Source organism: Manis javanica, chromosome 11, assembly GCF_040802235.1.
Source record: "Manis javanica isolate MJ-LG chromosome 11, MJ_LKY, whole genome shotgun sequence".
In the NCBI taxonomy this organism is placed as follows: Eukaryota; Metazoa; Chordata; class Mammalia; order Pholidota; family Manidae; genus Manis; species Manis javanica.
In genome coordinates, this window is record NC_133166.1 from 93,168,877 (window position 1) to 93,181,666 (window position 12,790).

The following is a 12,790-nucleotide window of genomic DNA, read 5'->3' on the forward strand; positions in this document are numbered from 1 at the left end:
TACATTCTTAGAACAATAACCTTATGTATGTATATTCTTCCATAACATAGACTTTTCATGTTTGATTACTTCAGATTTATGAGATTCACTAACTGGTTCATTTAATAAGCATGTGTTCAGCTTCTCTGAGATGCGAGCCCTGTGTGATCCTGTGATCTTGGAAGTCCATGACAAGTTGGCTGTGTATAGTGTAGAGGTATTGGGGAATTTGCAACAATGACCCTGCTTTCTGTTTTGTTACACCCCGTGGGTTGTTAATAGTTCTTGCAAAGTACAGTTTATCTTAGAACTGATATGTTGAAGAATTATCTCTAGCTGTCAAGACTGATTTTTATTAAAGAGGCTTAACAATTACTTTAGATGACCAAATCTTACATTGTTTATCAAAGCAGTGCATAAAACAAGCAAAAAGAAATGCTGGATATTATTAGATACAACTTTTTTGTTGTTTGATTAAACTAGAAAGAACCAACAATGAGAAATAATGAACTGTGTGTGTGTGTGTGCGTGTGTGTGTGTGTGCACGTGCGCACACACACATGTGCATTAGAATCCTTGCATCGTCCCCCAGTCTTTCATGGCTACCGCAAGAGAAGAAGAGAGTTGCTAACAGGGACTATAGGGTTCTCAGCACAGTATCTTTCACACAATGGGGAGCCCCAAAAATATGTGTTGGAGCCGTTGGAATCACACTTGCCAGATCATTCCATGTAGTACAGAAGATAGTTCCCAATTTTCTGTTCCCTTGCAACCAACATTACAATCATTAAAATCTTATTATCACAGGCTGGTTTTCACTTTCAGAGATGGTGGCCAGTGTCCATTTTTCTACCAGGCACTATAATTGGGGCTGATAAGAGAATGATTAGAAGCACACAGACAGTCCTTGACCTCAAGTGGCTTATTGTCTCATGGGAGTCATGCAGACAGTCATGAAATGATGGACTTATGAGGTATGTCCAGGGCTTAGGAGAATAAGAGGGACCCTTGGGTTTCAGGGCGTAGAGCTGGGATTGGAGCCACAGGGAGGGCAGGAAGTCCAATGTATCTTGACTTTTTTCCTTCCTTTTTTTAAACTTTGTATTACAGAAATATTCAAACATATGCAAAAGTCGAGAAATAATTGAACAGTTATCAACAAATGGCACCTTTAGTTTCATCTATGCCCTCCTCACACTCCAACCCCTCAACGGACTATTTTGAATCCAGTTCCAGACTTCATATTATTTCCTCCATAAATATTTCAGTATGTATCTATAAAAGATAACTGTGTTTATTAAAAAGGCAGAATTATAATACTATCATCTCACCTGAAAATGAATAATAATTTCTTGATATTTTCAAACATCCAGATTCAAATTTCATCCATCCCATGATTTTTCTTAAAGATTCACACAAGGTCTACACCCTGTGTTGACACTGAAGCGTGTTTTGAATGTCACAAAGAGTTATCCGAGGGAATGTACAGCTAATGTAGGCAAGGGCTCTTTGTGTGTTTTGCTTACTGTGTGGTTATTGTTGTAGTTGTTCACTTCTGGTTACGCAGTGCTTAAAACAGCACTTAATAAATATCTGTAGTACAGGTGGATGAATGAAAGAATGGGGAGGGAGGCATTTCAGGCTGAGGAAGCAGAAGGAAGTGCGAAGGTCTAAACACCTGTGAGGTCACAGTTCCAACGTGTACGTTTTTTTCACACCACCAAGTGATTCTGTGGCAGCAGCTGGGTGCCCTACAATCCATCTCACCTCTGATACTTTCTATCTGAGACAGCATCAGATTCTGTAGGTTAAGGTCTCAGTCCCACAAGGCTGCCTCCCCACCTCAGACGCCAGTCACAGGCTGGGCCGTCACTTCACTTGTGTTTCTGACCCACTGGCTGTCCCTCAGAGGTTCCCACTGCCCCCTCCTTGGGTTTGATTACTTTCCTAGAGTGGCTTCCAGAACTCAGAGGAACCTTTCATTTACCAGATTACTGGCTATGATAAAAGGCTATAACTCGGGAACAGTCAGATGGAAAAGGTGCATAGGGCGAGGTATGGGGAAGGGACCCGGGGCTTCCACGCTCTCAGCACTCAGTGTCTCCGTGTTCACCGTCTGGGAAGCTCTCTGAAGCTGGTCCTTTTGAGTTTTTATGAAGGCTTCACTACATAGGAATGACAGATTAAATCATCCACCATTGGTGAGTGATTCCACCTCCACTCCTCTCCCGTCCCTGGATGTGGAACTGAAAGTTCCAACCGTCCAATTCCAGGGTTGGTGTCCCTGGGAAACAGCCCCCTTCCTTAGGTGCTTCCCAAAAGTCACCTCATTAATATAGCAAAAGACATCTTTAACTCTTTTAACGTTTAGGCAATTCCAAGGGTTGTAGGAGCCTTGAACTAGGAACAGGGACAAAGACCAAATATATATGTTTTTATTATACATCATGATATTATAACAGTACATTTGGGGAACTGCCCATTTTCTATCCGGCTGGAGCATAGAATTTGGGTGATGGTAGGAGATGCGACTGAACCAAGTAAGTAGAGGCAGGATCATGCGGTACTAAGCAGGGTCAAAGAAACTTTTGGAGGACTTTTAGGAGGGGAGTGACATGATTGGATTTGCATTTTGGAAAGTTTGTGATTTCCAGTTATGCTTGAGGGACCAAGAGATCCCTTGCAGATGGTGTCACATCCAAAAACAACACTAATTAGACAATGAAAATTAATTAAAGGGAAACTAAATACTTATTGCAAGGTCTCAGGAAAATTTCTGGGGCGATCTCATCCTTCGCATAGTGAACCTCTTCCAATTTCCCTCCCAAGTCTCCCTCCTGCTAAAACCTTTCATGATCTCAGTTCCCACAGGCTGTCTTGAATCCTTCACCTTTTATCCTTTGCTCATCTGTTTTGTGTTCCTGTTCTCTAAGGTAAATACAGATGGGCTTCCGGCCTCTACAGTTTCCCCTGAACCCATCAGGCCAAAAAGAAGTCTCCTTTTTTTTCTATGGGAGCAGAGAGACCATTATATGATGATGCCTTTTTTGTCATTCTGATATGACACAAGCTTCTCTAGGTCCTGCAGCACCTTTTTGGGTGACAGTGAAGCACTGACCAATACTCTTTTCCCCAGAGAGGACAAATCCTATTTATTATCCTTGAAATGGGCTCCTTCCTTTCACACCAGAACATAGCTCTGCCACATACTTGAAAGTTCTGTCATCAGCTCCTTGACAATGTGTATAGTTAACTGGAAGGTCTCTGTTTAAGTCTCAGAATTTTGCTTGGGAGTCTCCACCTGTGATGAACAGCATCATGAGGCTCCTTTCTGGACACAGGTTCTTAGCAGAAGAAGCTGCTAGACAGGAAGGGAGCTAAGCTGGGGAGGTCTCCCAACAAGCTGGTTTCTGGCAAAGCTCAGGTTTTAGAAATGCATGAAAGTGCATCCTCTGATGATTAAACTTGCTTTCTGGGGACTGAATTGTTTTGGATGAAATTTAGAGTAGTGAGTGGCAAAATAGTGATTACATATTCTGGGCTAGTCACTCTTATTGGTGGTGTAAGTATTTTGTCATCGACTAATTTGTGTTGTAGTACTGAAACCTTGAGAGTGATTTTAGAATTTTGTTTAAGCAGCATGAGCTTCCTGAAAGAAATTTTATAGACCAATTATGAGAGCTTTTTTTCCCCCTTTTCTAAGCAGCTGCCACCATATTATCTTTGCTTTTATTGGATTTCTGTTAAAAGCCTATTTAGAAACATACTGATTTTGAAAAGCCTTTGGGAGAACTCACATATTAAAAAGTTCTTAATATCACTGGGAAAGACACCAAAAATATTCTCTGATGAACAGCTCTTAGGAGGGTTTCTTTAGCTTTAGAATTAACACCAGCTTAAATTGCTTCAATGTAATGTATTGCCAAAACAGCTCTTTTGCAACCCAGTGAGATTTAAGGGATCTTTCTCAAATTACTGTTCAAAGAAACAGATGGGTAAAATACTAAGTTTAAACACTTTCACATTCCAATAAAATTAAAGCATGCATTTCACTGCTTACCTTCCAATACTGAAAAGCCCTTTTTACATTTTGAAAAGATAACAACATTCAAACTACTAGTGGTTGCTTTTTAAACTTACATCCATCCATGACACAATTCATAAAAAAAGAATGAGATGTGAAACAGGCCAGTCAGAAATCTGTTGACATGCTTAGCTATTCTGACAATGAGGCTGAAATTCGTGAATTAATACATTGTTAGCACCACTACTGATTTCAGCTGTCATGTACTTTCTGGCATAATTTCAGCTGACAAGAAACAACTTGAAGAAAGTTAGTGGCAAAGTGGGCACTAGAATGTCACCCCTTCCATCTCTTAGATTAGTGTTTTCGTTTTTATATTATACCTTCACATGTTTTTCTTTGCTTTTGAAAGCAGTACTCAAAATATGTACTGATTTGCTCATTTTCAACGGGTCCAGTCAGGAAGAGACTTGCAGGACATGTAAAGGAACTTGGATTTTATACTAAAGGTGATGGGGAATTACTGATCACATATGTTGTAGAAAGTTTTATTTCCAAACCTCATGATTCTTTGCTGATGTAATCTATCATCTCTCAATCTCTGCATCGCCTCATTCTTGTATTACCTGATGATATAAATGATAGAATTGCTAATTGTACCATATGGAACCTGGTTCAGTGGTTCTTATGTTTAGATTTTAGACATATTTGCCATGTAGGTGTATACTTATGGCTTTAAAGTCCTTTCTTACACTAAAAAGGAAATAAATTGCAACATGGTATATAGCTTCTGGCAAGAATACATTTCAGCTGACTTTTTTGAGCAAGTATCTTTTTCCCTAAGTCTGGTACAAATTATGGTTCCTAACACTAGGTTTATTTTTATAGAAAGCTCAATTTATCTTAGGAACTACTGTTACCAGCAGTGAAAGCTTAAGGCCGAGTATTGATGCCTGGCGTTTCAACGGCAAGCGCTCTATTTTCCCAACTTTCAGTAAAATTCTGTATGATCCTTTGAGTAATATTGTCACTGAAGATGTTGGGAAGGTGGAGAATCATGGTCAAACAGATACTGGCTTTCCTGAGGTCACCATGAGCTTTCACACAGAACCTTGTAATTCACAGTAAATTATATCAACCTTCTTCCACTTTTTCACTCTGGACTGTATTGAGATTGTTAAACCCTAGGGAAATATAATCTTACTAATTAATGCTCAACCACTCATTTCCATCGATCAAGTCAATGTAAATCAGAAACACCCAGAGCTACCTAGAGTAAAACAAGCACTGTGCTGAGGGGTTTATATACACTCTCTTCCACAACACAGAAACACATATACTGTATTCAATGTATAGGATGAAGAGCGGACTCCATGGCAAAGAGCAAACCTCTACATTCAGGTTCATAATAGGGGCAGCAAAGCTGAAGGAGTCTCAGGCTGGCTATCACTGGCATTTGGGCAGCTCAGTTCGTTGTGTGGGAATCCCCCAATGGGCAAGATGTGTAGCATCTCTGGCCCCTGACCACAAGTGCCCAGAGCACCCACCAGTCAACAGTGTGACCTCCCCACCTACATTGTAAACTACCTGCTGGAGGGGTGGTTCCATCCCATGTGGAGATGAGCCAAGAGCCATCCTCCCATTACTGAAACCTCATTTCTAAAAGGAATTTCAGAGAAAAGCTCTCAACCTTTCTGCCTGAGGCAAAATTCCTGACTGATGCCATGAATGGAACCCTGCAGGCCACTGCATGGGTGAGGAAGCTGGGGGTCACTTGCAACCTCCTCCCTTCCCTCCCACTGCCTTGGGACACAGCGGTGCATCCACACAGGGCTGTACCCTAGCTGCCTAGGACAGTCATTCCTAAATTGTAGGGTGTTAGGAATCACATGGAGTGTTTATTATAATGTAGATTTTGATCTAGTAGATTTGAGCCAGGGCTTGGGACCTGCATTTTACAGAATCTCTCCAGATAAATGTGATTCAGGTTACCACCTGTTCACCCTTTCTGTATACACTTCCTTAGAAGACTTCAACTCCAGGAAAACTCTTACAGACTGGCAATAAAACTCCTTTTAACAACAGTGTGCAGGAGATGGGAAAGGCTCCAGTGTAAGCAGAGGGCAGTCTTAGGGGAAGAAAAGCAGTGTCTTGTCTTGGGTTGGAAGTCTTCTGACGATGGGTCACGACTCAGACCTACCTGAAGGGAGAGGAAAGCTGTAGTCTGATCCCCTGGGAATGGCCTCAGTAACTTCATCAGAGAGGAACCGTATAGAGAAATACGGGAATGCCCTCAGCATACAAGTGAGTGGGCATGCAGAGGTGGCCCCTGAGCTGTGTGGTCAGAAAGTCTGTGTTTGTAGACACATCCTTCTGTCTTTACCGGGATCACCTGCAATAATTGGAGGGTCCAGTTTGAAAATGTTTGGCTGGGATTCATCCTCATTTTTGTTTGATAGTCTATTGAAGGAAGCTAGTGTGTAAAACCAGTTTAAAATGGCAAAGGACTTCCTGTAGCAGCCGCCCTGAGCTCCTCATTTGCAGGGCTGGCCCCCTCAAACTGGAGGAAGGAGGTGAAGTTTGTCCTTGGTATTCCACTCCCTTGTCCCCTACTCTGCTTCAGCACCCCCTCTTCTGCCACCTTCTGAGTTCTACTAAGGAGGACCTTCAGTCCTGTTTTTCCGGAAGTTTGTTCTCAGCTAGCTCATATCTACTGTTCATCGGTGGCTTCACCAGAGAACAAATTAAAATTTTCTGCTAGGAGGTATTTATCCAAGGGATTCCTGAAAAATGATAAGCTTTTACCACATAAAAGATGGAATGTAAGTGGTGAGTTCAGGCACCCAGGTGAGGTATTTTTTTAGGCCATCTCTTCAATAGTCCTGAAGAAAACAAAATATTACTCCTAAAGCTGGTTGTGTGATGGTGTAAGAACTTCATTTAAATCACATCAGAGGTAGGGAGGGACTTCGAATGATCACGTGGTCTGTCTGTAGGCTTTCCGGCACATCTACACTTTGACCCCCTGGAGAAAGGTCATTTTCTCATTGTACAAATTTCCACTGAAGGAAGTTATAATGAGTAACTGAAGTCCTTCACCACCACGAGGTCCCGTCTCCCAGCACTGCTCTCTCTCTCTGGGCTGCGGCAGTACTGCCCTAAACTCCACTGCCTCTCGCCCCTATTACCCCTTTGCCTCTTTCCCCCTCTTCCTCCCCAACCCCCCACACTCAGTCACCTATTTGACACACTGAAGCGCAAGCAATCTTGTAAAAATGCTGATTAGGTCAGGCCGATTCCCCACTTAAAACCATTCTGTGGCTTCCCACTGTTCCAGGACGAAGAGGTGCACGACTTACTATCCTGACTTAGCCTCTCATACCCCCTCACTCTCGCCTCCAGCCTTTCTGGTCTCTTGTAGCTTCAGATGCCCCGTTATGCTCCTGTCCCTTCACACCTGCACAGGGTGTAATAGCTCCTGCCCCCTTCCCCTGTGCTGCCCCAGACGCACTGTCACGATGTTGTTTAACCCCTATTTTTGGCCCATTGAACCTAATGCTGCTGTTCTTTATTTATTTACCTGTGTACTTATTTGACTAATGTTTGTTTCCCCAACTGGTCTATAAGCTCCATGAGGTGAGGCCTGGGGTCTCTTTTACTCATAACTATATTCCCAGTGTCATAGAGGGAGACCATAGTAAGTTCACAATGAAAACATGCCTAATAAATGAACAAACTCTTGCTTTTATCTAACATCTCTCGTGCCTTGAAGATGCTTTAATAATTGGAAGAGATGGAGAACTGCTGGTCACTTTCCTCTTGTTCCCTCTTTGCTTTGAGAGTTAATACACTGTTACTTGGATGGCATGCACAAATGCCCCATTAGCATGGAAAACTGGGCATATAAATTAATTTTAATGTCTCCAGACTCATTTATTACCATATGTTGTTAATTTCCTTCATTTTCTTCAGTTAATCCCACTGTGTTCAAACTCTGATTTGGTAACTGGAGAAGGTTCACTCCATTACTTGGGAGTTTTAGACTCCTAAAATTTCTCTGTATTAGAAAAAAAACTTTTGTGTCTTTTTGTTTTGGTGTAAATAGCAGGGTAGAGAAACAGCAGCAAGAGTGACAATATAGAAGTAAATGTTTTAAGCATGAGTAATTTTTTTCGATATGTCTTTCCAGGCAAGGGAAACAAAAGCAAAAATAAACAAGTGGGCCCGCATCAAACTAAAACAATTCTGTACAGCAAAGGAAACCATCAGCAAAACAAAAAGGCAACTTACAGTCTAAGAGAATATATTCATAAATGATATATCCAGTAAGGGGTTGACATCCAAAATATATAAAGAACTCATATAATTCAACACCTAAAAAACAACCAAATTTAAAAAATGGGCAGAGGGCCTGAAGAGACATTTTTCCAAAGAAGACATACAGATGGCCAACAGGCAATGAAAAGATGCTTCACATCACTAATCAACAGGGAAATGCAAATCAAAACCCCAATGAGATATCACCTCACACCAGTCAGAATAGCCGCTACCCAGAAGACAAGAAATACCAAGTGTTGGCAAGGATGTGGAGAAATGGGAACCCTCCTACACTGTTGATGGGAATGTCAATTGATATAGCTATTATGGAAAGCAATATGGAGGGTCCTCAAAAAATTAAAAATAGAAATATCATTAGACCCAGGAATTCCACTTCTAGGACTTGACCTGAAGAAAGTAAAATATCTGATTTGAAAAGATTTATGCACCCCTATGTTTATTGCCACACATTTACAAGAACCAAGATACGGAAGCAACGAAAGTCATAAATAGGTGAGTGGATAAAGAAGATGTGGTACATATACACAATGGAACATTATTCAGCTATAAAAAAAAACAAAGAAATCCTGCCATTTGTGACAGCATGGCTGGACCTAGAGGGTATTATGCCAAGTGAAATAAATCAGGTGAAGAAAGACAAATACCATATGATTTCACTTATATGTATAATTGAAAAACAAAACCAAGCAAAACAGCAACAGACTCACAGACATCAGAAGAGACTAGTGGTTACCAGGGGGATGGGGTAGGGGTAGGTGGATGAAATAGGTGAAGGGGATAAAGAGGCACAAAATCTCAGTCATTATATAAATTAGTCACAGGGATGAAAGTACAGCATAGAGAATATAGTCAATGGTTCTGTAACATCTCTATGTTGACAAATAGTAACTATACTAGTCGGGGTGAGTATTTAATAATATATCTAACTGTCAAATCACTATGTTGTATACTTGAAACCAATATAATATTATATATCAACTATACTTCAATAAAAATATATATCAAAATAATTTTTTTATTAAAGAAAAAGAAGCCAGTGTTTGAGTAAGCTTTAAGATAGAAATAAGGAAATGGGAATTAGGTATAGTTTTCAAGAAACAACTGGGGATATTATGAGAAATTTTTATTTTAAAAGGGAGAGATTGTTCTTTAAACTATATCACTATCTTTTAACTCAATCTGAATAGAAAACAAACCCATCTTGTATCCTGCCAGAATTTCTCCTGTGCTTAGATTTCAGGGATTATTGCCTACATATGAACTATTTTTCTTTCTTTTTTTAATACTAATAGTGATTAAAATAATCACTTACAGAGTACCATGTGCCAGGCACCTTGCATACAATATCTCATTTGGTTCTTAGAAACAGGTATGATGAATGCCCCCCATTCTACAGGTGAGGAAAGGATGATTTAGGGATGTGAAACAATTTGCCTGGACTCACAGCTTTGGACGGATCTTGATTCAGACCCCAAGTGTGGCTGAATCTAAGCCTTGTACTCCTGGCTCACTTCCTCTTTAAAATGAGATCCCAACATTTCCTAACGTTTAAGTGTTTCCCCATTTTCATGGGCAAAATCAGCAAAAGCAGTGGTTCTCCAAGTGTGGTCCTCAAATCAGTAGAATCAGCATCATCTAGTAACTTAGAAATGCCAATTCTCTGACCCCACACCAGACTTACTAAATCAGAAACTGGGGTGGCAGTGGGATGGGGCCCATAATTTGCATTTTAACAACCTCTCCGGGTGACTCTGATGCACACAAAGTTTGAGAACCACTGCCTGGAGGAATTGAGAATTGAGCATCTCTTTTGCTATCTTAGCTTGTGTCTGGTTATCTGGGGGACATGATTGCATGCTTGCTTTGCAGCTGCCACTCCTGGAGAATGTTTCCCACTCTTTCAGGATCTCCGCTGAAGCAGCCAGTGCACGGTGACCTGAACGTCTTCAGATTTTGTTGTGGTTTGAGATGGTGTCATGTAAGCTTGTGATGGTTAAGTAAACAAGCAACACTGGAACAAAATTTAACCTGGATGTTGTGGTTGACTGCAAAAGGTCAGTGTGCTTTTTGGTAACATTCTCATGTTTCTCCACTTCTGCTTTCGTCACCAGAACAGGAAGCCGAAGTTCTAAACTACCAGGAAGCCAGCTCTTGGTATTTCCTGACTTGCTGAGACCAGAAAGTAGAGGAAGAGACAAATCTTTCTTGTTAGAGTTCCAATTTGGTTTCCAAATCAAGGTACACGCGATCAAAGGTCTCTCAAGTACAAATCAGCATCCCAACCTTTGATGCTTATCTAAATAAAAACAGCTTGGAACTCTGCTCTACTAATTGTAGCATACACAGGTGACTGAGATAAATCAGTGCTAAGTAATGAAGGGAAATTCCCATCCAGCAGCTGAAAGCAACAATATTTGAGCTTGTGATTGCCTTCCTTTTTAATTTTTTAAGGTGTGGCTGATCCAAACCTTTAATAAATAGAAGATTGAAGATTTTAGAACCTGGGTAAACAAGGAGGAAAACAATTTCCACTAATGGGTTCTTTCATTATGATAAATAATAGCAGAACTTCTAAGGAGTTACACTACCCAGAATTTTAGCGGCAGTTGAGAGTAGTTTAATTTACTTCTGTCATTCTTTAACATAAGGTAAAATGGGAGTAAAAACTGAGAAAAGATCATACCACATTTTCTGTTTATTATTTAGCTTTTCTCAATTGCTTTTTGTTTGTTTCTATAGGGAAGAATAATTATTCACACTATAAGAAGCCAAACGAATCTGGATTATTTTTAAAATAATGAAATGTGCAGAAGAGTTAACCTGGGAGATACTCTGTGAATCAAACACAAGTGCTTTTGGTGTATAATTGACCTAACTGATAAAAACTGCTCATCTAAAATGGAAGTGAGGATTTTCTCCTGTCCCCAAGGCTCACTTGGTAAATCAGTTCTATGACTAGTATACCAATGAAATAAAGCTGGTGACTAAAAATTAGTCACACTCATGGTTTAGAACTTCTGAACCGCTACCCTGGCCCTGCTCTCTGTGGTGTTAAAGGGAATTGGTTTTCATTATCAGCCATAAAGTATCTGGACTAAAATAATCCCATTAGCCCTTGTTAAATGTACCCATGATCAAATGAAAGGACAATAGTGTTCTCCCTACTTAAGATTTAAGGCTTGAAATTTCAAATGAGTGTCTCCACTGTGCCACCTGAGGTTATGTTGCTTGGAGCTTTCTGAAGTATTTGCATGCCCTGTATATTTCTAATCTGTATGAAAGAACACTGACAAATAAGCATTGTGTTTTCCTCTAGCTTAAAATAATAAGTCAATTTCTGGCAAAATCTGAGAACACATACAGCTCTCCTCTGAGTTAAGTTCTGGATTCTAAATTGAGCCCTGCTATGAAAACTAATCTTTGCTTTAGATCTCCACCTTGTGGTTAGATGTTTAAAATGTAAATTCCTTTGGATCTTCAAGTTTGTGGATTATAGATTCTTTTGAAAAGGATGTCAGGATGGACATTGTCTCAAAAGAACTGAGACTTATGATCGGGTATTTAGAAATTTATAATTCAGATTTAGTTTACTTTGGGATGAACTTTCCCTCGAGGCATTTGCCATGTTTTAAGTTCAACCACCTTGAGAAAGTAGTTTTAGGACGGAAGAGAGTTTAAGAACCCAAGAGGCTTTGGACACCAGCTTTTGAGTTAGTGCTGGTATAGAAGGAGTCAATAAGAGAAACCTCATCAGTAGTACCTTCCCCTGCCTTCAGCAAACTCCAAAGAGGGGATTATCAGGTCTCCAGAAGTTATAGCCTCAGAGCACTGTGCAGAAATGTAAGAAATATCCAACACATGGTTTAATGGTCCAAAAAAGCAGACAAATGATAAATGAGAACATCCTGTGATTTCATTTTCCTCATCACAACAGAGAAGCTGTGTGGCATTCACTTGGTGTACAGAGCTCTCTGTGCAGCTTATAGACCATGCTGTTCTAGCATGACGTCCTGCCCAGAGTGGGCCTGATGTGCTGGGATCAAGAGTAGAGCTCTTTGGAATTACATGAGATTTAAGTCATTCAATTTGGTTAACAAGACACAGTATTTCGTTATACTTACTTGTATACATATTATATTATCCTGGTCTCCTGTCTTTTGTTCACACTCCAACAGCAAATGTGACTCTACCACGAACTCATACCCAGAATCTGACAACTTCTCATTACTGCCATTGTTCATAGCAGCCAGGCTGATCTATGAGAATGGAAGTCAGATACCCATCACTCTTCTGCTTAGAAACTGTCCATGACTGCCCTTTCACTCCGAGGAAAAACCCAGGTCCTCACGGCAGCCCTTGAGACCCACTCTACCAACCAGTGTTACTCTCCCACCCATGTCTTCTGGCCATTACCTGTCCTCCTGCTGCAGCCACACAGTGACCTCCTTG

At 40.6% G+C, this 12,790-nt stretch overlaps 1 long non-coding RNA gene across 2 annotated transcripts in view; it reads left to right on the forward strand.

The window, feature by feature from the left end:
- The window catches only part of LOC108408554 (uncharacterized), a 149,317-nt gene that overhangs the window by 131,533 nt on the left and 4,994 nt on the right, over positions 1 to 12,790 (forward strand). The window contains exons 4-5 of one of the 2 annotated variants that reach the window (XR_005058866.2): positions 10,211 to 10,395; positions 11,081 to 11,279. This is a non-coding gene — a long non-coding RNA (uncharacterized lncRNA). The remainder of the gene's footprint in view (positions 1 to 10,210; positions 10,396 to 11,080; positions 11,280 to 12,790) is intronic. The other variant, XR_001856023.3, reaches the window with a different exon arrangement.